Source organism: Pimephales promelas, chromosome 2 (genome assembly GCF_988280905.1).
Source record: "Pimephales promelas chromosome 2, fPimPro1.hap1.1, whole genome shotgun sequence".
Classification (NCBI taxonomy): Eukaryota; Metazoa; Chordata; class Actinopteri; order Cypriniformes; family Leuciscidae; genus Pimephales; species Pimephales promelas.
In genome coordinates this window covers 14,280,338-14,305,486 of record NC_142770.1, presented here as the reverse complement: position 1 = coordinate 14,305,486, position 25,149 = coordinate 14,280,338, and the positions used below count along the sequence as shown (strand labels likewise).

Below are 25,149 nucleotides of genomic sequence, written 5' to 3'. Positions count from 1 at the left end.
CACGGAGGAGCAGGAATTTTCTTGGCAATGTTAAAACGCACATCAACCGATCACTTGTTTAGCGTTCATGTAAACACTACATTCAGATTCACCAATTAGAATTAATTAAGCTAGATTGAAACAAAAGCTGTACATGTAAACAATGCATGGCGACTGCAGAAAGCAAAAGCTGAATCCCGGACTTCGACGGCCGGACATGTCCGGGAAAAAGAGGACGGTAACGCCTACTACTCAGCTTTCTCCACAGAACAAGTGCCTGCTAGCTTACCTTCCAAAAAAAGATGGCTGACACAATGTGTAATCCCAATCCTCCATAGCGCATCCGTCTGCGTATTCAGTAGCTTCGTCCATATTTTCAAAACGTTTCTGCCGGTGAAATCAAACGCCCTGGCACTGATCTGTGATTGGTCTGTTAGCGCATTAGGTCCAACCCACTATGGGCGGGTTGGAAAGGGTGGGATCTAGTGCTTGTAGTCATCCCCCCTCTTACACTTCCTCCTACAATGCCGTAAAATTACGATTTTTGCGTCAGTGTAGAAGGAAGTGAAAAAGGTAAATAGCCGATTTCTCTCGTCTCAGGGGAAAATGAGAGAGTGTTGCTCGACCATTCAATAGAATAACTGGGTTTCTAACAATGGGAAGCTTAACGCAAATGGGTGAAGTGTCCCTTTCATGCAGAATTTGTTCAAATCAAACCCAATTTAGGACAATGTTACTTGTTCACTGGCATATAACCTTCATGAGCTTAGTCCGAGGAACTTTTTTGACAGTCAAAAACAAGATCACAGCTATAGACTGATGTAAATCTGTCTGTCCAGTGCCAGTTGAGTTCATTTGACACATCAGGCCCTGTGTACACCTGGTATTCAGAAGCAGTTTGGTCGATTGGATCACCAGTGGATGACGCTAAATACAGGTGTAAATTACATCCATTAGATCCAAAGATCTAAAAAAAAAGCCCATACATTCACCCGTCCATGGACACTTCCCTCAAAGAAATCAGGACAGAAGTGGATGAAAGTGGACAAAACATAGATTAAAACATCAGGTGTAAACGGAAAAGTCTCCCTTGTCTACTTGTGATCCGATCGACCAAAACGCATCTTAATGCCAGCTGTAAACAGGGCCTTAGATGACCACATCATACCCTCGCAGTACACATGAGCACTTTAGCTAGATCGTGTGGGTGTTTCCAAAGCCATTCCCTGTTCCTGTTTATCCACCCCCATCATTCCTCAACGGTTGTGTCTGTTTTGGGGGGATGTGAGGGGAAGGTTCTTTAGGGTCCCTTAGTGCTAAGCCGCCGAGGTCCTCACAGCTGCACCGTGAGACCACAGATTTACAGGTGCCACTGACCCTTTCATCAGAGGAAGTCCAGTCAGCCGGCTGTTCCTCTCTGTTTCTCTCCGTCTTTCTCTTTTTCCAGTAGGGGCCGAGAATCTTTGATGAATCTTAGTTAAGGGCACAACTTACTACTAATGCTGACTGAGTTCTCGGAACATAATACAACTAGTGAAAGTGTTTCCTCTTTCAATCATCAACAGTCTCAACGTGAGCACAACTCTTCCCGAAAAACCAATTAACCTACAGTAAAGCTTTGTGTGAGTTAATGCATATTAGTCTAGTTAGTAAGAACATGTTCTTCATTAATAAAACAACTTCGCCTTGAAAATATAAAAAAAATAGTTTAGGTTGCAGAATGAATTAAATATGAAAGATGAGTTTCAGCTAATCAATTATTTGAATGCACTGCATTCCTGACAAGGAATGCACGTGTTTCTGAAATACCACTAATAAACGCGTGGCCCTGAACACGACAAACTTTGCAAGAAAAATGTAATTATGTCATGCTTTTCCCAAGACTACACAGACTTAAAAAAAGGACAAAAAGTATGAAATATTTTAGAATGAATAAAATTTTAAACAGTTGGTAATTTGAGTTTGAAATTCTAACCTATCATGAATTCTTTGAACATTTCAGTTAGGACTTTGACTTTGATTTTAGAACGATAAAAATTTTAAAAAGTTGGTTATCAGAATTTAAAAAAAAAATACACACATAAATTAATTAAATATTTCAGATACAAAACATGTTAGTGATAAAATAGTTCAGATTATTACCTAAAAAAATATCACAAAGCCACCATAATCTAAAAAAAAAGTGAACAAAACACATGCATCCTAATAGCATCCATCTTTATCCCAGAGACTGTTCTCAAGAGTAATGTGCATGAAGATCAAGAAGATAAACAGTTAAACATTCATATATTTCAGTCCCATCTCAATGGCAAAATAATTAATCTGAGATTGTGCCTCACTCTAAAAGACATGTAGTACAACGATTAACTGGTATCGATTGACCCCTAGAGGACGATGGAGAGTTGATTGGCATCAACCTCTATCAGAAAACATGTTCTGAACACCCATATGGGAAACAAGGTTGTTCCTCTTCATCTTTTCAATGGGATCAAGGTCCATTAAACCGATGTCTATTTGGGAAAATGAATCTATTTGGTTGAATATAAAAATGCTATTAATGCAATGGGCTTTGGTTTAAAATGGGGCCACGTTTTATTGATCAGAGGTCAAGTCCTTCTTCTGGAATAATGTCGAGTGTCTGGTTTATACATGCATAGAGAGATGAAAATGTGGTATATCTAAATAGACTGATAACCGTAAGCAATATGATACAATAGTAAGAGAACAATCACAGTTCATCACATCTTTGTCAATCAATATGAATTAATAATGCACTTTTTTCTTGATTATTGTTATATTTTTAGGTAATGCAAATATCAGACTGGCTTGTATGAACACTTGAATTGAAGTTTCAAAAGTTAAAAATATATGTGTCTACCAGCCACTTTCCATACTCTGTAAAGGCAAGCTTTATCTAACTATTACATAAAGTGTGTGTACTATTATACTATTGTACAGTATCTATTGTCATAAACTTGAGCCACAGCTGCAATCCCAAATTGTGGTTCAAATCAATTAAATTGAATAGTTTAAAAGTATCCATGACAGGAAACAGAAATGTGTTATCCCTGTGATAGCAAAGAGGACCAGAGGAGCAAGCTTTGGCTTCCCTATTAAGAAAGAGACACATAGTTAATGAGTGGGAAAGTGGGAAAGCCTACTCAAGCATTAGAAATTCACTGCTTGCCATTACTGCAGTGATGAAGCAAACCTAATGGAACAGGACTCCAGGTTTGCTCATCTAAATGAAGAGGTGGAACTAGTAGTTTTTTTTCCTTTACTGTAGCGTCCATAATGGTCACATCTATAGCCATTACCTCTGCTTTAGGGAGCCCAAATGTAATTATGCCAATACATGGCAAGTATGTAACTCAATGGATTTTTTTTTTTTTTTGCTAAATGGCATGTAAGGACAATCTGATATGGAAGCTTGTTTCCTCCATGGAATAAAAAAATAAGAAAGTAATTGTGACTTTATATCTCAGAACTGTGAGTTTATATCTCGCAATTTAGAGTTTATAACTCGTAAGTACATGTTTATCCTATGCTATCTCACGACCAATTTGTACGAATTTGACGCATGATTAAAAAGTGTCTAATTCGTACGACCTCACTCATACGAATTTGTACGATTTGTCTAAACCCACGTGATGGTTAGGTTTAGGGGCGGGGTAAGGGGTAGGTCATTCATACGAATTCATACGAATTGGCCAATTCGTAAAATATTTACGATATAGAAAAATCGTACTAATTCGTACGACCTCACTCGTAAGAATTAGTACGATTTTTCTATATCGTACATATTAATTAGTAGAATTAGACACTTTTTAATCATGCGTCGATTTGGTACGATTTGGTCATGAGATCGGGTTGGTTTATCTCTAACATTTCTGAGAAAAAAAATCAGAATTGTGAGATTTAATTTAGTAATTGCAGTAAAAGAGTATGGATTGTCAGCAATTTTTTTCTTAGAATTGCGAGATTTAAATTTCTCAGACATAAACTCGATATTGCGAGAAAAATCAGCTGACATTTTTTCTGAGAATTGCACGATTTAAAGTTTTCAAAATTGCGAGATTTAAATTTCCCTGATTCGCAATTGCGAGAAAAAAGTATGAATTGTTTGCTGACTTTTTTTCTTAAAATTGCAAGATTTCAGTTGCTCAGACATAAACTTGCAATTGCGAGAAAAAAGAATGAATTGTCTGCTGACTTTTTTTCTTAAAATTGCGAGATTTAAAGTTCAGAATTGCAAGATTTAAATTTCTCAGATATAAACTCGCAATTGTGAGTAAAATCTAAGAAATATCAGGTGATATATTTTTTCTTAGAATTGCAAGATTTAAGTTGCTCAGACATAAACTTGCAATTGCGAGAAAAAAGTGTGAATTGTCAGCTGACTTTTTTTCTTAAAATTGCGAGATGTAAATTTCTCAGACATAAAGTCGTTATTGCGAGTAAAACATATGAAATGTCAGCTGACATCTTTTCTAAGAATTGCAACATTTAACGTTTTCAGTACTGCGAGATTTAAATATCACTGATTTGCAATTGTGAGAAAAAAGTATGAATTGTATGCTGACTTTTTTTCTTAAAATTACGAGATATAAGTTGCTCAGACATAAACTTGCAATTGCGAGAGAAAAAGGATGAATTGTCAGCTGACTTTTTTTAAAAAAAAATTGCGAGATTTAAAGTTTTCTGAATTGCACAATTAAAATTTCTGAGATATAAACTCACAATTGTGGGTAAAATCTCAGAAATGTCAGCTGATATTTTTTTTCTGAATTGCAAGATTTTAATTTCTCATACATACAGTAAACTCGCAATAGGGGATTATCACGCTGATACGTAGTACTTCCGGATTCTGTGATCTTTGTGCACTGCCACTTCCGTTGAATCACCGATCTCGCTGGCGAACTGATGACGGACTACACTAAGTTTATTTATACGGCATCCCTGGGAAATTCGTGTGATTCACTAAAGTGCCGGCAGCATCCCTGGTAAATTCGTCTGATTCACTAAAGTGCCGGCTGCAAACAAACGTGCTACCTTGATTTATTTTAAAGTTTTAATCCATTTCTTCCTTATACTCAATTCAGTCGGGAATCCATGGAAATTTAAGTAGGGTTGGCGTTGTTTGTTAGATTTACAAAGTGAAACAGAGTAGTGACATAAATAGCATTCGTCTCAGGCATTGTTGAACTGCGTCGGAAGTGGACATGCACAAAGTTGAAAAATCCCGCCCATGAAACCCGGAAGCGTGATAATCCCCTATTGCAAGAAAAAAGTATGAATTTTCAGCTGACCTTTTTCCTTAGAATTGCGAGATTTAAATTTCTCAGTTATAAACTTGCAAATGTGAGAGAAAAGTTAGATTTGTGAGATTAAAAAGTCGCAATTACTTTTTTTTTTTCAGGCAGACACAAGCTTACATTATCTGAGGACAGAAGTTGGCACAAAACAAAAATAGAAATAATCATAAATCTGTTAATATTCACTCCAAAAACTGCTGGGTTGTTTCAACCCACGTTTGTGTGTCAAATATGGACATACCCAACCATTGGTTTAAAATTTTAATTTAGATTTTTAAATGTAATAGTTGGGTTTGTCCATATTTGACCCAAATAGGTTGAAACAACCCAGCAGTTTTTTTTAAGAATGTTCTATATGTTTATATATATTTTATGTTAGTTCATGGAGTTTTCAGGGAATTTTTAAGCCTGGAAATTCAGACATATGAGAATCATTTTATAAATAATATAGGAATAAATAATATGTTTTAAAGTAATAAAGCTTAAGTGCATTTTTTTCCGTAGCTTGGCCTTTTAGTTATGTAACTTTGTCCCTTAGATCCTTTTGAAATTCTGTAACAACAACAGAAGAAGAATTGTGTCATAAACATGTTTTTTTATCAGTCAGACAAGATGGCACACGTCTCTCTGAACTCATAACAGTCCTCTGAAGCCTCTTCCTGGCAAACAGCACACTACGCAACAGCTTTCCTTTCCATCGTAACATCGCAGGGATGGCAGCACAGGACTCTCAGGATAGGACGTAACCATTTTCAACACTTCCTCCAGCTTTGGGCCACAGAAGTCATTTTTGCGTGTTTTTTAAAGAGCGGTATGGCGGGGAGGGGTGAGACTGAAAACAAACGGACCTGCTCGGACACTTTGATCTTCGTTTCCTGCCAATTATTTACGTCTGTTTCTCACGAATCTTTTTTCGTTCTCCTGCTCTTGATTGCTGCTCGCTTCCCTCACTTTTCACCTTCAAACACAATGCGATTTCTCTTTAAAAGTTTCTGTGAGGAAGCTATAAAAACACAGTTGCTGGCTTGCTGCTGTTATTTGTTTGGAATATTGTGCCTTAAATGATTGATAACCCACAATAAAACAATATATTGTGATCCATTAATCTAGAAAAGTGGATAATTGGCATTCCTTATGTTACAAAAAATACAGTAAAATAAAATGAAAATAGCGAGGATAATCAAGAAATAAATACAAAGTAAATATAAAACAATCTAATAATTAAATTCATTAATTATTATCATTAAAATAAGCCAATAAATAACATAGTTAATTACAAATAATATTATAAATTAAAAGTGCTGAACAGACTTTTGGATATTATTATATGAATTAATTGTAATATAAAATATCTAAGAAATATCTGATGGATAATGTAATCCCAGACTTTGAATATCCTGCTTCACTCAGAAATATCACACATTAAAATGGGTTGTAAAAGCCAAGTCATGTTGCCTTCAAGACTAATGGTTATGTATCATGCAGAAATGAAATGGCTAATAAAACCAAAAAGCTGCAAAAGCAATGCAATGATTTGACTTTAATAGGCTGCCCGGCATCCAAACTATCTTGTCAACATAAAATGTTTGCCATATTCAGTCAAACATTAGTATCCTGGATGCATTGCTTATTCAAAAATGCATGCTAACCTTCATCACCAAAGTGTTTTTTGCTGAACTTTGCTGAAAACCCTTCATGGGGTATGAAAAGAATGATAAAGGGGCAGAGCAATCGGTAGCAGGACCTCCAGAGAGGGGCCATTAATCTGAGGCCTCCAGTCGCACCCGTAGCCTGACCGCCGTGACCACAGGCCCGTTCCCTTGACCCGCACACTGCAGCGTTCTGCTGAAAAGGCAGGTGGTAAAATGGCCATTTTGAAGGGAAGCAGGAATGATTGTGGCCTGTGTTGCTGGAGCAAAGCAAAAGGATGTCATTTAAGACCCCTACTTCAGAGGGTCACTCCTTTACTTTCTTTTAGTCTGCAGGAAAAGCTGGATGCGTGTTTTCTGGCTATTGCTGTATGTGCATCAGAGCACGATCTTACTATGATTCCTATAGGGATCAGCAGATTACTGATTACATAGCCTACTACACTGTAAAATATAAAACCACATTTTTTACGGTAAAAAAATGGCAGCTGTGGTTGCCAGAATTTTACCGTTAAAAATACGGTAGGAACATTAATGGTTGTAGAGACATAGCTTAAAATTTACAGTAATAAACCGTATTTCATTTACTGATAAAATGTTGATTTACCAACCTTGAAAAATTGATATCTGTTTTGTACGATTGTAATACAGTAGTTATGAGAGTTACATGATCAATCAAAGCTCATCACAATTAGTCTTCCATTACAAGGTTAATACTTGTATAATGAAGCTGCACAGCGTCATTCACACAGACATTAAACACCATCATGGTAACACACATGAAATTAAAAAATGCAATAAACATTAATTTAACAATATGAAAAAAAAAACACAAGAAAACCTTGAGGAACCATAGTTATTTCAATAACATTACATTAAATGTGAAGTGTCACACAGGGAATTGTGGGGATGTCAATTTACGGTTTTTCACTTCTTGTTCTTTTTCACTTTCAAAAGCTGTAAATTTAACGGTATTTTACAGTAAAATGATATCACAGTTATTTACCGTAGTACGGAAACTTTCTCAACCCGATCTCACGGGAATTCGTACGAATTTTTCGAGGTGGCTAATTCGTAACAATTCGTACGACCTCACTCATACGAATTAGTATGATTTTGCTAAATCGTACATATTTTACGAATTAGCCAATTCGTATGAATTCGTACGAATGACCTACCCCTTACCCCGCCCCTAAACTTAACCGTCACGTGGGTTTAGACAAATCGTACAAATTCGTACGAGTGAGGTCGTATGAATTAGTACGAATTAGCCACGTTTGAATCACTCGTACGAATTCGTACGAATTGGTCGTGAGATAGCGTAGGTTAACCAATTAACAGTTTTGCACTGTAGCATTTTTACCATTAAAATCACGATTATTTTTTACTAAAAGTTTAATAGTGTCTGCCAAAGGAATGAATATAAATGTAAGATGTATAATGTATGTATATATATATATATATACATATATATATATATATATATATATATATATTATACATTTTGTAACAGTTTTATTAATTACATTTATTTATTTTTATATACATTTCAATAGATTTCAATAAGTATACATATTTACAATTATAAATTTTGTATGTATATTTTAAACATAAATATAAACAAACCTCTTTTAATGAAAAAAACATTCATTCTTTAGATCCAGCCCTCTTAATCCAATCACCTGGCATCAATCAACATATTAAATCCTCATTCATTCATTTCTTTCCGCTCTTATTAGTGTGTTATGCCTATTCCAGCAGATGATCTGCAGTGTTTTGGAGGGGGGAGTTGGGGACCCTGGTCTGCAGATGAAAGGCCTGTTGGGGCATCGCGTGTTTGGAGGGAGCAGTTGGGAGTCTGATGACAGAACGGTCTTTGGGAATTTAAGAGTAGCTTGGAGTGCGCTTTTTCCCTTTGGATGACAGCTCCAGGAAGGAAGGGTTTTCTTTTCAAAGGCTGTGGCTTTATTTATATTACACATTTTCATCGAAGGGCTCATTCAAAGGGAGATGGCTTTTTTTCTTCAGTTCCCCGCGTTTGTGTTTTATCACTGACGGTATGCTTGCTTCCGGGAAAAGTGGCCCTTATTTCTTTAAAACTGTCCGCCAGGAAACAAATACGCAGCAAAATCCAATTCTTCATATTTGATACACATTGGCTCTCTCACGTACACACACACACCCACAGTAAACAGTAAACACTGATTAGCTCTACTCACAGATCCCCAAACAGCCCCATCCGTCATTAGTCATTATTAGCCCAGGATGGCTAAATGATAAATTAGCTGTCATTCAAAAGAACCACATCATTTAGGACTGTATGATTCCTGACAAACAACAGTGTCAAGTGACCATTGGCCCCTCTGAGCGAATCACACTCCCTCTGGACGAAACCGTTCAACAGGGCAAGGAAAAATCAAAGAGAGGGCGTTCACCTGTTCCTACCTGTCAGATAAAATGAAGTGCAGAAAGAAAGCCCTAATAAGTTACAGTGCTTCAAATCACTGATGCCATCCTTTGTTGTCCTGCTGAGACTGATGAGCAGCAGTGTTTAATTGAATCATGTAGCACATGTCAAAACAGGAAATGAGGTCAGAGGAAATGAGCAATATGAGGAAGTCTGGTGACTACTCTTCATCAGACATGTGACCACGGTACAAAATACCAGCTACAAAAATGTACACTGTAAAACATTATATGATCAATAAGTAATGACAACATATGAATTACATTTTTAAGATTCAACAAATTCTTTTAAGTCAGTTTAATGTAATTTAAGTTGAAAGGACTTAAAAATCCAAGTTGATTGTACTTTGTTTTACAGTGTATTCTTATTTGTAGATAATTGTATATATAAATATTATATATAAATATATATATAAAGCATAGTATGTATTTAAATATATTTACACGAATAAAATTAAAGTAATATATATATATATATATAAGTTTAATTTTATTAGTTTATGTGATGTCATCTTAAAATTATGTTTGTCTACAAAAAACTGTATTTTGCTTTATTTTAATTTAATATTCAAATGTACACACACACACACACACACACACATATATATATATATATTGAAATATTAAAATATTATGAATAATATAGAAATAAATCATTATCATATTTAATATTAAATTAATTTTTGTCCAAATTCGTTATTATTGTCTTGCATTATTTTGAGGTTATAAATGAAGAGTTCAGATGCAAAAGCCTCTAAATGCCATTTGAAATTTTCTTCTTTAATGATGATTTTTATCAAACTTGTATATTTAAGTTCAGTAATTTCACTTAAATAACAATTAATAGGTAATTATCATTGCCATTTAAGTGAAATCACTGAACTTAAATATACAAGCTTGATAAAAATTATCATTCTAGAAGAAAATTTCAAATGGCACTTAGAGGCTTTTGCATCTGAACTCTTCAAATATTTATTTGTAAACGAAATTATATATATATATATATATATATATATATATATATATATATAAAGTGATATTAAATTATAAAAATAAAACTATATATAAAATATATAAAAAGTGATATTAAATTATAAAAATATTTACATATTTTTAACATCAAAACAAATTGTCCAGCAAATAGTTTTTTTCTAGCAATTAAATTATCAGATTATTTTTCATATACAAAAAAAAAAAAGAAAAAAAAAAACAAAACATTTTATCACAATTGCCAATGGCTGGTCACAAAACTGCGTTTTGTATTATTTTAGGACTATGTATTTAAAAATGTAACATCTTAAGTTATATATTAAATATGAAATATATTTTTAAATAATCCAACAAAGTGAGATTTGTATGAAAAGGATTTAGCTATTTTTCTACACTTATACTTTTGTTGAAGGTCAATCTGCACATGTAATCTTATATATGAGAGTTCTAGTCACCAAAAATATCCAGAAAAACTTCCTAGATTAACTTTTGATGGTACATTCTCCACAGAGCCCAAAGTTTTAGCAACAAATGTTTGTCAGTATGTCAGTAATTAGATTCGCTTATATCAGCAAAGGTATTATATTGCAATTCCTAACAAATTACCAGCCAACTGGCTTTATTTACTCACCAAAGCCATTTTTGCTCACATTTGGCACTTGGGAGTGTTAATTTTGGATCCTAGATGCATTTAATACTGCATCAAGTGTGAAAATCCCTTTAGACAGGATGATTGGACAGGAATCTTCATCCAGTTGGTATCTTTCACAACTGTGCCAGACAAGGGGTCAGTCCAATCCACTGAGGCGAACTAAAACGAAAGAAAAAGTTAGCTGTACTTTTAGAAAAGAGGATAACAATACAACTTCAGACATCCCTCAGAAAAGTATTTTCCCCTGCCATCAATTAATTACTTAGGAAAAGATGTCATTAGTGAGACTCTAGAGAAATCAAGGGCAAGAAAACACTTATTTTTCCCTCTCCCGTCGTCGTGTTGTTCTTCCTGTCATTGCTTCATTAATTTTCTCGGGGTAAATCACGTCAAGAGTGTGCATGTGTAAGCTGTCAGGGTGTAGATGTATCTATTCATCACCTCGGGGAGCGTGTGTGTTCCTGAAGTGGGGCCCGTGGGTAATCTTGACGGGGCAGGGACGCAGGGGAGGTCCGGCACGCCTTGTAAACAAGATGCTAATGTCTGATAAGAAAAGCTCATGCCTAATGACAAATTGCTAATAACGTCAGGAGACTGCAGAGAGCGAGAAAGTGTATTGATTATCCTTATTACCCAAAGCATTCGTCTCGGGAGATGAACGGGTGAGGGAAGGGGAGGAGGGAAATTAGCCTCTTCCCCCGTTGACGGACTGATTGCTCTGGGGGCCCTGAATAGGACAAATGCGTTCACACACACTAAAACACAAAACCTCAACCTTCTGCCTGCGGGACGGGGACGCAACAGATGATCAAGTGAACAAACCTTCTTGTTTTTGATCGCCTGTAGAGAAGATCCTCTTGTTGAAAGATTTGTTGTTGTTTATATATTAATATGCTTTTAAGACAAACCATGTGCAAATTCTCCTTAAAACTGCAGTGAGCCCTATTCGCAATGGGATAAGTATAACCTCTTGACCTCTAGTCATTTGTAATAATTGCAAAGGTTTGTCTGTGATCTTAATCCCGTGCGAATCGGCCATGTCTGTAATTTTTATAGTAAAAATATTTCGCCGAACACGAGGTCCTGTGATAACGTTAGTCCCATGCGAATCGGCATCTCTGTGATTTGGCAGGGTCGTATATAACTTCCTACAGTATATAGTTTCCTGTGCACCTTTTTATCCGTTTTTTGCGAAGAATGGAGAGACGGCCCAGAGACCTGCTGGGTTTTGATAATATTTTGCGCAAAATCGAGTAAAATCACAGGCTTTGCTTATCACGAAATTCAGATTTCTGAATCACACAAGGTCGCCAGATAATACTAATCCAGTGCGAGTAGGGCTAAAGACAGTCTAAAAAACGTGGTTTGAAATTGCGGGTGTTTCTGACATCACAAACTACTTTGTAACCAATCAGGTCAATGTGTGATTGTCAACGAGTGGATCTCAGAGCTGGTGTGAGTGAGTGGAGGCGCGGATAATTTGCATATTCATAGAACCGCGTATATACTAAATGAGGCAAGGGTGTAGAGTTACATTCAAGCTATATTTTAAGGATTTTAAACATACATTCAAGTTATATTTTAAGGATTTTAAGCATACATTCAAGCTATATTTTAAGGATTTTAGGGAATTTAAGCATACATTCAAGTTATATTTTAAGGATTTTAAGCATACATTCAAGCTATATTTTAAGGATTTTAAGGATTTTAAGCATACATTCAAGCTATATTTTAAGGATTTTAGGGATTTTAAGCATACATTCAAGCTATATTTTAAGGATTTTAAGCATACATTCAAGTTATATTTTAAGGATTTTAAGCATACATTCAAGCTATATTTTAAGGATTTTAAGGATTTTAAGCATACATTCAAGCTATATTTTAAGGATTTTAAGGATTTTAAGCATACATTCAAGCTATATTTTAAGGATTTTAGGGATTTTAAGCATACATTCAAGCTATATTTTAAGGATTTTAGGGAATTTAAGCATACATTCAAGTTATATTTTAAGGATTTTAAGCATACATTCAAGCTATATTTTAAGGATTTTAAGGATTTTAAGCATACATTCAAGCTATATTTTAAGGATTTTAGGGATTTTAAGCATACATTCAAGCTATATTTTAAGGATTTTAAGCATACATTCAAGTTATATTTTAAGGATTTTAAGCATACATTCAAGCTATATTTTAAGGATTTTAAGGATTTTAAGCATACATTCAAGCTATATTTTAAGGATTTTAAGGATTTTAAGCATACATTCAAGCTATATTTTAAGGATTTTAGGGATTTTAAGCATACATTCAAGCTATATTTTAAGGATTTTAGGGATTTTAAGCATACATTCAAGCTATATTTTAAGGATTTTAGGGAATTTAAGCATACATTCAAGTTATATTTTAAGGATTTTAAGCATACATTCAAGCTATATTTTAAGGATTTTAAGGATTTTAAGCATACATTCAAGCTATATTTTAAGGATTTTAGGGATTTTAAGCATACATTCAAGCTATATTTTAAGGATTTTAGGGATTTTAAGCATACATTCAAGCTATATTTTAAGGATTTTAAGCATATTTTCAAGCTATATTTTAAGGATTTTAAGCATACATTCAAGCTATATTTGAAGGATTTTAAGGATTTTAAGCATACATTCAAGCTATATTTTAAGGATTTTAGGGATTTTAAGCATACATTCAAGCTATATTTTAAGGATTTTAGGGATTTTAAGCATACATTCAAGCTATATTTTAAGGATTTTAAGCATATATTCAAGCTATATTTTAAGGATTTTAAGCATATTTTCAAGCTATATTTTAAGGATTTTAAGCATACATTCAAGCTATATTTTAAGGATTTTAAGGATTTTAAGCATACATTCAAGCTATATTTTAAGGATTTTAGGGATTTTAAGCATACATTCAAGCTATATTTTAAGAATTTTATGCATATATTCAAGCTATATTTTAAGGATTTTAAGCATATTTTCAAGCTATATTTTAAGGATTTTAAGCATACATTCAAGCTATATTTTAAGGATTTTAAGGATTTTATGCATACATTCAAGCTATATTTTAAGGATTTTAAGCATACATTCAAGCTCTATTTTAAGGATTTTAAGCATGCATTAAAGCTATACGGTATTTTAAGGATTTTAAGCATACATTCAAGCTATATTTTAAGGATTTTAAGCAAACATTCAAGCATAAATTCAAGCTATATTTTAAGGATTTTAAGCATACATTCAAGCTACTTTTTAAGGATTTTAAGGATTTTAAGCATACATTCAAGCTATATTTGAAGGATTTTAAACATACATTTAAGCTATATTTGAAGGATTTTAAGCATACATTCAAGCTATATTTTAAGGATTTTAAGCATACATTAAAGCTATATTGTTTAAAGGATTTTTTTGTTGATCAAAGATGAGTTTTATGGGATAATATTATTGACTACAAGAGGACTTTAACTTAATGAATCATCAAAAAACATTACATTCAATACACACTTAACATATTCTTCTCAAGTATATTATTTGCATGATAAGTAATATTTTATAAGTGTGCTAAAGTGTATTTCTTTTTCACAAAAGTGTCATTGCCGTCAGGAATCAAAGAGCGAGAGGTTTGGCTAATCCGTCTTGCCACATCTAAGAAAGCTTGACTTTCCCTGGGCCAGATCCTATTACTCATAAACCCTGGTTGGAAAATACTTTTAGTTAACGGTGACCACCCTGAGAAGTCTTGGAGTCATAGTTTCATAAATCATGTGTTAATTTTCAGGTTTGGTGTTCTGGTGTGATTTGGCCACTCAACCACATCAAGTTTTGCAGGTATCTGCTGGAGATGGAAAAAATGCCTTTTTTGATGGTTAATCTACAATTACGTTTTTTTTTTTCCTCTGAAGTGCTGACTTCTCCAGAGAGGACCGGAGAGGGCTGTCTAGGTCATCATAGGACTGCCCGTCTAAGCAGTGCAAAAAAATGAGGTCACTCTTTTTTGCTGTTTCGTCAAAATCTGTTCCGGGGTCGAGTTGGAGACGCGGGGATCCAAACCTGCTTTTGTCTCAGGGACACATTTTGTGCAGGAAGACAAAGATGCAATAAAATAAAACATATATTTTTCACAATTAAAATGATTAGTTAGGACAAATTTAATCATTTTTATCCAAGGCTTATGACTGCTGTAATGTTTTATTGCAACTTTATTAATTTAAACTAAACTGCTATTATCTATGTTAACTATAATATAATATAATATAATATAATATAATATAATATAATATAATATAATACAATATAATATAATATAATATAATATATCATTAAGCAAATTAAGTAGCATAATTTTCCAGCAAATAGCCCCTGTAACATTGGCTACATGCGTTTATTTACAATAAGATGCAATGTTTTTTTGTAACTTTTGTTTTTACTGTGACTTTATTAAGCTTTTCAGCTGAAACTGGTATATGATCCATGTTTAGATTAGAATTCATTTTATGAAATATGCTAAGAAGGCAGCAAGATATTCCCTGATTTAAGCTACTTTTAGCTACATGTGTTAATTCACATAAAGTTTCCTTTTCCTTTTGTATTCATTATTCATAATTTAGCCTATGTATATTTTATTAATTCGTGTTAGGCCTATTCTAGATATTCAACTGAGATGACGTCTTCCGCTGAAAATCTTCCGTTTGTTACAGCCTCATCTGGGATGTAGACTAATAATACCCAATCAATAACCATATTTGTCTTACAGTAAACGTGCTAAAGTATTTATGATTTATTTGATTCTCCGCTCCAAATAAAACAAAAACGTCTGAACCACGTCGAAGAGGTCAGCCTAATGAATAGCTTTATTGAAATCAATTGAAAACGCTCGTCGCGAGAGAAAAGTAGTAATGGGCGCGCGAATCAATTCGACTGCATTATCACGCTACGCACTTTGCTTTTGGTCTGGACTCTGGTGGTGCGCGCATGCGCGTGGAGAGTCTCAGGTGGAGAGGTGCTCTAGTGAACAGATGTATTGTGATGCTGTGAGAGAGATGTATTGTGATGAAGGTCAGCCCTCATTGTGTGATGCTCCTGTAATAACGGGACTGAGTGACAGACAGCGCGGCAGCTCGGGTCTATTTAGTCTCTGCGGCTCTAGCAATAGTCCAATCAACCCCTATAGGCCAATGTCTCATTCATCACGACAAACGACTATAATTGAGTCCTACACAGGGGATACCAAAGCGAAATTGTGAATTTTGCATTGTCTTTAACATAGTTTATCATAGGCCTATGCGTGAAATGGGGTAATGTTGTGTGTTACCATAGGAAATAAATAGAAACATTTGCTAATTTAGTTATAGAACAAAATGTAAAAAAAAATATTTAGAAGCCACCTGCGGGGTAGCTAAGTTCCACTCCTAAAGATTTACAGATTGTATAAATGACTATTGACATACTTATTATTAATATTTATATATTTTTTTAAAGTGTCATTCATGTAAAACACTAAATCAACTATTCTATTTAAAATTGAATTTTGCAATTGAGATGAATAATTGAATAACCGATCTCAGACAAAGCAGAATCCCGGTAAAAATATATTATTCTGTGACTTATTTAGGCATAAGAATATTCATTTAATTTCCCTATTTTTTCATAGCAACACTATGCATGCAAATTTAATGATTTCACTCAACTGATATGTTGATTAAAGCAAAGATGTCTTAAATGATGTCATAAGTCGTGAAAATTCTGAATAATAACCCAATTATTAAATGAAAATTATAATGTCCAATTTTATCTTTTAACTTCAAAATGAAAACTAACTTTTACTCCACATGAATGTGTCCACAAATACCCACCAAAAAAAACCCCATTGATATTCAACTTTAAGGTGGCAGTTTTAGAAAATACCTTGTTGGATCCAGATGCAGTTTAAGAGTTTATTTAAACAAAACAATCGAGGTAAATCTAGGCAGAGAACACAAGATTCCAGGCAATGAACAAATAATACAAGGGAGCAACATGAACTATAAAACAAACAGACACGATAGGCTATATACTCGAGAGTAGGACAACACAAGACAAAGAACATGAAAAACACTGATATATTATATCTAATATAATAGATTGCAAAGACATTTTAAAAACATTTGTATTACTATTTGGAATAATATGCACTGATGAATCATTGACAATTAAAAGAGAACTGTGCACACTTCAAATAAACAGGGTCAGTTTTGATTTCATGTTGACTTTAAGAACTCCCTCTATGACTTATAATAGAGCCAACTGTTTATTGTGCATTTAAAATAGCTTTATAAGCCACTGTAAGGATAGGCTTTCCTTAGAAGAGACATTTCAGCGTCTGTTTGCAATCAGCAACACAAGTCACTTAAATCATGTGATGTCATCTCGCGTTGAAAGCGTTCAACACGTGGGAGGTATTGAGGCGGGAAACATGTTGAACAAGCGCCTTCCTCGCCGTGGTCTAGGAAATGTGGGAACAGGATGGGCAGCCGACCGCCCCATCAAAACACTGTGGTCAGCCACCACTTAAACTGCAGGCAGAAAATAAAGGAGGCCACGGGGAACGCTGGAGGTGGGGATGTGTTTAAATAAAGTCTTTTCGATAATTTGGTGAACAAATAATGCGCTGGTGTTGTTGTTGAAACCATCCCAAGTCTGACCCTAAAACTTGGCCAGTCAAAGGCAATCACTTTCTCTCTTTTATTGACGCGGGTTTAGGGCTTTTCTCTCCTGTCGTCAAGCGTTACAGCCCACCACCTCCGTCCAGCTGTGATATTAACTGAAAACGATTAAGGTGGGACCACACGGGCGGCCCTCGGACTAGACTTTGCGATGCGGAGATGAAAAAGAGCAGTATTTTTAGGAAATCCCTGCAGAGGATGTCGGGCGAAAGATTTACTTCATCGCTGTAAAGCACATTTAAGTGCCACCTATGAAGAAAATGATTTTGATATATCATTTGTATCCAATTATGGAAAGGGAGTTTTTTTTTTTTTTTTTTTGGCGACGCCATATTAATCATGTCCCGTGAAAGCCGAATAGAGCTCATAATGTTTCTCCAGTTCACAAAAAATAAAAAATAAAAATAAAAAAATTTGAGAGATCAGTGGCTTGGCTGATTTTTGCATTTACCTGCTGATTCTCAATGTTCATCGTCGTGTTCGCATGCAAGTATTATTTTATAAATAATACATATAAGTACAATAAATAATTCTATACACATTTTAATGTTAATTTCATAAATAACCTTTAAATAAATTATATAATATAGATTTTAAATAAAATGTACTCAATACGGTAAGGTCAAATGTTCTGCAGAAGGTCAAACTGAGGGAAACTGTATAATTATCAATAAATATTAATAAAAATAACAATAAATATATTATTGTTAATTTAAATGGGTGCTGTCAAATCGATTAATCATATATGATATATTATATAATCAATATTATTATTATTAGCATCATCATTATCATCATCCTCATCCTTCGTTTTCATGCTACTACTTCCACTTCCATGTTCTGTAACAATATATGTGTGTGTACATACACTCACCTGAAGGATTATTAGGAACACCGTACTAATACGGTGTTTGACCCCCTTTCGCCTTCAGAACTGCCTTAATTCTATACTGGCATTGATTCAACAAGGTGCTGAAAGCATTCTTTAGAAATGTTGGCCCATATTGATAGGATAGCATCTTGCAGTTGATGGAGATTTGTGGGATGCACATCCAGTTCCCGTTTCACCACATCCCAAAGATGCTCTATTGGGTTGAGATTTGGTGACTATGGAGGCCATTTTAGGACAGTGAACTCATTGTCATGTTCAAGAAACCAATTTGAAATGATTCAAGCAGCATTATCCTGCTGGAAGCAGCCATCAGAGGATGGGTACATGGTGGTTTTAAACCATTTCTAGGGTTTAAAAAGAATGGTGCGAAAAGGGGAAAAAACATCCAGTATGCGGCAGTCCTGAGGGCGAAAATGCCTTGTTGATGCTAGAGGTCAGAGGAAAATGGCCCGACTGATTCAAGCTGATAGAAGAGCAACTTTGACTGAAATAACCATTCGTTATAACCGAGGTATGCAGCAAAGCATTTGTGAAGCCACAACACGCACAACCTTGAGGCGGATGGGCTACAACAGCAGAAGACCCCACCGGGTACCACTCATCTCCACTACAAATAGGAAAAAGAGGCTACAATTTGCAAGAGCTCACCAAAATTGGACAGTCGAAGACTGGAAAAATGTTGCCTGGTCTGATGAGTCTCGATTTCTGTTCAGACATTCAGATGGTAGAGTCAGAATTTGGCGTAAACAGAAGGAGAACATGGATCCATCATGCCTTGTTACCACTGTGCAGGCTGGTGGTGGTGGTGTAATGGTGGGGGATGTTTTCTTGGCACATTTTAGGCCCCTTATTGCCAATTGGGCATCGTTTAAATGCCACGGCCTACCTGAGCATTGTTTCTGACCATATCCATCCTTTTATGGCCACCATGTACCCATCCTCTGATGGCTACTTCCAGCAGGATAATGCAGCTTGGAATCATTTCAAATTGGTTTCTTGAACATGACAACGAGTTCACTGAACTAAAATGGCCCCCACAGTCACCAGATCTCAACCCAATAGAGCATCTTTGGGATGTGGTGGAACGGGAGCTGGATGTGCATCCCACAAATTTCCATCAACTGCAAGATGCTATCCTATCAATATGGGCCAACATTTCAAAAGAATCCTTTCAGCACCTTGTTGAATCAATGCCACGAATTAATGCATGTTCTGGAGGCGAAATGGGGTCAAACACTAGTATGGTGCTCCTAATAATCCATATATATACTGTATATAGACTGACTTAGATTCTTGCTTCTGCACGCAAGTGTAACGCCACCAGATGTGTACAAACACAAGCTTCTTTCCTGCTCATGGTTGCTATGCGACACTTTCTGGCCTATCTGCTTCCTCTTTGGACTATGGCTCATTTCCGTACGACGGTGCAAAAATAGCCAAGCCCTCTGCACCCCTCCATGTTGTTTCTTCCTCTCTACAATCCACGACATCGATCAAGCCTGTTCCCGGGCTTCCTATCTCTTCCTGTGGTCGACGGGAGTGAAGAACCAGGCTTGACTTCTCCTTTGACCTCTTTTGATTTTTACTTGCTGTTTCCTATTGAACTGAGGAGAATCTTCACTCCTTATTCACCTGTTAAGGCGAGGATTTCTTCAGAAAGATACATTTTTCAGAAACTTTTCTCTTCTATAAGCTAGACTCTTTTGCTGGAGGGTAACACGACACCTTAAATACACCGTATAAGAACATCTGCCTCAGCACTCCTTCACATGAAATAGGTTCGCATGGGCCTCCTTTTTTTCCCCAGACCTTTATTTTGAAACCGACTCCTGCCAAGTCTGTCTTGTTGTCTCTAAATGTGTTATTTCTCGGGTCTGATTAATGTCGTTCTCCACCACAAGATGATGTTTGAAACATGGTAATCAAGATGTAATCCCCAAATCCCTGTGTGGTCAACACGACTGAATCTGGAGTTTCTCATCGCTGGGTTTTCTGCATTTATTTCACTAACCCTCTTGGAAAGGACGGGAGGCATGGAGCAGCGCCATGCCAGGTTCTGCAAACTGTGGCATATGCACTTTTTCCCAAGCCACAGCTAGACCGGTGCAGATTAATTTCCACTTCTATATTTTTACAGAAGGAGAAGTTAATAAACGACCGTAACCAGTTTCAGCACGTACTGAATGGACGGAACCATGTAAAATATACATGTCTTTGTTATTGTAAGTGGCAGCGTTTTGCTAAGAAACTTGTCCGTGACGGTTCTTGATCATCCAGGAATCTGAAATGATTCCTTATTATTATCGAAATCTAGAAACAATGAATGAAGGAAAATATCCCTTGTGGTCTCCACACTGGTAACAATTTCAAACGTTTACGTGACGTCACGCAAAGATTATTTTTATCGGAAAACTACTCTGGCCTTTTTTTTTTTTTTACGAGGTTCACATCTCCTTGAAGGAAGCACTGCCTCAGCTCTCATCTCAGATATCTCCAGCAAACACAGTTGTTTGCCCTGTTGGTTTGCTCCACAGATATTTCCTGAGGAAAACAGTTTAAATTCGCTTTGAGGTTCAGACTCCTTTTCCCGTAAAACTCAACTTGCGCTGACAAAAAGAAAAATTCAGTTACACTACAGATGCAGTTAGAAATGCGGTGGTGTATGTGATATAACTATATTCCAGAATTAGAGAAGTGGATGTATTCATTTAGAACATTAATATACTTCAATTTCAAATATAATAAAAATACTATATTTACACTATAAGTCTCTCTGGAATACTAATTGGTATACTTGATTTAATACTTGATTCAAACTATGTTGTAAGGATCCACTGGAGGCAAGTTGTAGCGAGAGAACCCAAGTGCAGTTTTATTAACACATAACAAGATAAAACATGAAATAAAAGTATGATGTGGCATGAAACAAATACTGTGAACATAAACCTTCAAACAGTGGTTACAGGTAACAATACTTGACAAAGACACATGGCAAACATGAGGGCTTAAATTAACAGTCTCATCCCAAAAAGTCATGACGTCTTGAGACGTCTTTTGACCATACGTCAATATCCGCCTTTTTAGGGCCCCCTTAAACGTCGGTAGATGGCGATCCCGGGCCGTCATACAACTGACGCTTTACCTTTAACGTCAGTTAGGTGACGGGTTAGGTTTAGGGGTAGGTTTAGGTCTGGGGTAGAGTTAGGATCCCATAACCTCATCTACCGACGTTTAACGGGGCCCTAAAAAGGCGAATATTGACGTATGGTCAAAAGACGTCCCAAAAACGTCAGTTATATGATGTCTTGGGATGAGACCGGGTTGCTTAAATACACAAGACTAATGACAAGACAAGGGACATCTGTGAACAATGAACAGACGATTAACCAATGACAAGACACATGGCAGGAGCACATGACATGACAGACACGGAACATGAACAAAACGTGACAGAGACAAGACCAAATCGTGACAGATCCCGATTCCCGACAGAGATATGGCGAGTATGCAAGCAGACGATATTCAGAATGGGACTTAGCTGAATGATGAGAGTCTTTGTTTACAGATGCGGGTGGAGACTCACTGGGAACAGGTTGATGATTGGAGACTGGAGACTAAACTTCCGTGTGAAGGTTTGCAGGTGGAACTCAGGAAGGTAGTGGGTGAGTTGCAGGTAAGTAGCGTGATAGTCTGTAGTGTCATGTAGAGACAAGAGCAGACAATGAGTGTGTGAAGAGGAGTTGAATACATGGAAGGTAAACTGATGAGGTGCAGGTGATGGTGATTAAAACTCAGGGGACTGTGAACGAGTGAGAATCCTGACATCACTAGCCCAAAATTTAAATAAAAAACAACACCAGGGAATAGTGAGGCAGTGTTGAGAAGAGGAAGAGTTGTTGTAGTAGAGCACATTTGTGAGCCAGCTCAATCCGTCACATCCGTCTTTACACATTTACATTTATTCATTTAGCTGACGCTTTTATCCAAAGCGACTTACAGTTGCTATATATGTTAGAGGTCGCACGCCTCTGGAGCAACCAGGGGTTAAGTGTCTTGCTCAGGGACACATTGGTGTCTCACAGTGGATTCAAACCCGGGTCTCTCACACCAAAGGCATGTGTCTTATCCACGGTGCCATCACCACCCCCTGTAACACAAATACAACATATGCTTATCAATGACTTAAGCATCCACATCCGCTACATGAATTTATCAACTAACCATTCAGAACAACATATTCTCATCCCAAGAGGTCATCTAACTGACGCTTTTGACCATACGTCAACATCCGACGTTTTAGGGTACCCTTTAACATCAGTTAGATGACGCGTCATCTAACTGATGTTAAAGGGTACTTTAATAATAATAAAAACAACAACAATAATAATATGTAAAAACAATATAATATATAATAATATATTACATAATAATATAAATATTTTATAAATAACCATTTCCACTCTTTTGATTTTAATTAACTTATATGTAGTTTAAAATAATATAAATATGTAATAATAGAATATTTTTCAATTATATATATATATATATATATATATATATATATATATATATACATACAATTCAAAAATCTAAATATAGGGAAAAAAACAACAATATAATTAATAATACTATTACTAAATATAAATTAAAAGTAATATGTAATAACAATATTATTAAATAATATGAATTTAATTTTAAAAGTGAATTCATACAAAATAATTATTGTTTTATTATTATATTTCTAATATTTTGATGTTTATTAATTTATAAATAATGCAATCAAAATGAATATATATTAATAGTAATAATAATAATAATATATAATAACATAATATTATTAACTATAATATAAATGAAGACAATTTATAAGAAATAAGAAATTAGTATAGAAATTTTACTTTTAATGTCAAGTATATTATATTCCCACTATTTTGATGTTTAATTAATTTATGTATTTTAAAAATCTAAATAGTGGAAATTTAATAATACATAATGCAAAAAAAAAATCTATTTTAGATTTTTCTATCTATAAATAGTAAAGAAATCTAACTTTGTTAATGTTGATTCAAATGAATAGATGAAATAAAGCTTGAGCAGTCTGCAGGCGGAGCACCGATAGTCCCGGGACCTCTTGTAGGGGTGGAGAGCAGACTGTGATGGCATCTTCCTCTCAGAAGATTCATCAATGTCTTTCCAAGCTCCAGAGAACGGACATGCTGACTTGTTTTATGTGGGAAGGGCTTGGCAGGCCAGAGGGGGCCTGCGGTCTGATTGTAAAACATGGAGGAGGAACATGTTAAACGTATTGGTACAGCCATGTCAGGAAATCCCATGACCCACCACCTCCTTAGTTTCCGCTCCAGTTTCCATTAACGCAGGCCATTATAGTCAGGCTAGGTTTGCCCCGGTTTGGAAAAATCAGTGCATTGCAGCCAGGTGAGTTTGGAAACAAAAATCCTCGTAAAAAACAAAAGAGGATTTTTTTTTGTATTTGTTAAAAAAATTGTGAAATTGTGTTGAATCCAAAATCTAATAAATGAGCATATTTAGACAAATGGAGGAAATTTGAGTTTTAAAATAGCTCTGAAGATGGAAGGGGAGCAACGTGTCCTTCTGAACAGTGTGCTGCTATAGTCCTCATCAATCAAAACAGGTCTGACTGGAGACTATAGAGCCTTGATGAGAAGGAGAGAACCCGAAAGAAACCACTCTGAGCGCAGTACCTGTACTTCTAGAGTCTGCTAGAGTCAAGGTAAAGGGCCTATTATTGCACTGCCTATTTCTTGGACGTCACTTGATATCATACCTTTTGAAGGATGGTTCAATTTGTTCTTTCTTCTGCCCACCAGATCTGATTTCTCTTTTGCACCAAAAAAAGTTACTTTGCTCCAACTGTGATATTCTCTGAAAGAAATTCTTGCAGCGAAAATGCTTTAAATTGTAATTTTTTTTTGTAAAAAAAAGTAATATATTTGTATGTTATTAATTTTATTATATGTATATAAATTGTATGTGTTTTATTTCACTATATATTTTATTTTTATTATATACTGTGTGTGTGTGTGTGTGTGTGTGTGTGTGTGTGTGTGTGTGTGTGTGTGTGTGTGTGTGTGTGTGTGTGTGTGTGTGTGTGTGTGTATACTGTATATATATATATATATATATATATATATATATATGGTATTTATACACATATTAAATTGATAACTGAATGTAACATGAATTATTCATTATACTATATTATTAATTTATTTTATTTCATATATTTTAAATAAATAGAAATAAATATATAGTGGGGTCCAAAAGTCTGAGACAACCTGTGAAAATGCTATGAATATTCATTTGAATGTAATATTATACATGCAATATTATACATATATACAGTAATCAATATACAGCAATCAATATATAATTGCGATTAATCACATCTAACATAAAAGATATATATATATATATATATATATATATACAGTATACAGTATATATATATATATATATCA

The 25,149-nt window shown here is 35.1% G+C and overlaps 1 long non-coding RNA gene across 1 annotated transcript; it reads right to left on the bottom strand.

Annotated features, from left to right (window-relative positions):
* Positions 1 to 8,507: 8,507 nt before the first annotated feature.
* LOC120495247 (uncharacterized) lies at positions 8,508 to 22,961 on the bottom strand. Its single transcript, XR_005626017.2, has 4 exons — positions 22,647 to 22,961; positions 22,233 to 22,339; positions 11,031 to 11,210; positions 8,508 to 9,388 (listed from the first exon to the last, which is right to left on the bottom strand). It is a non-coding gene; the product is annotated as an uncharacterized LOC120495247 (long non-coding RNA).
* Between the last annotated feature and the right edge of the window lie 2,188 nt (positions 22,962 to 25,149).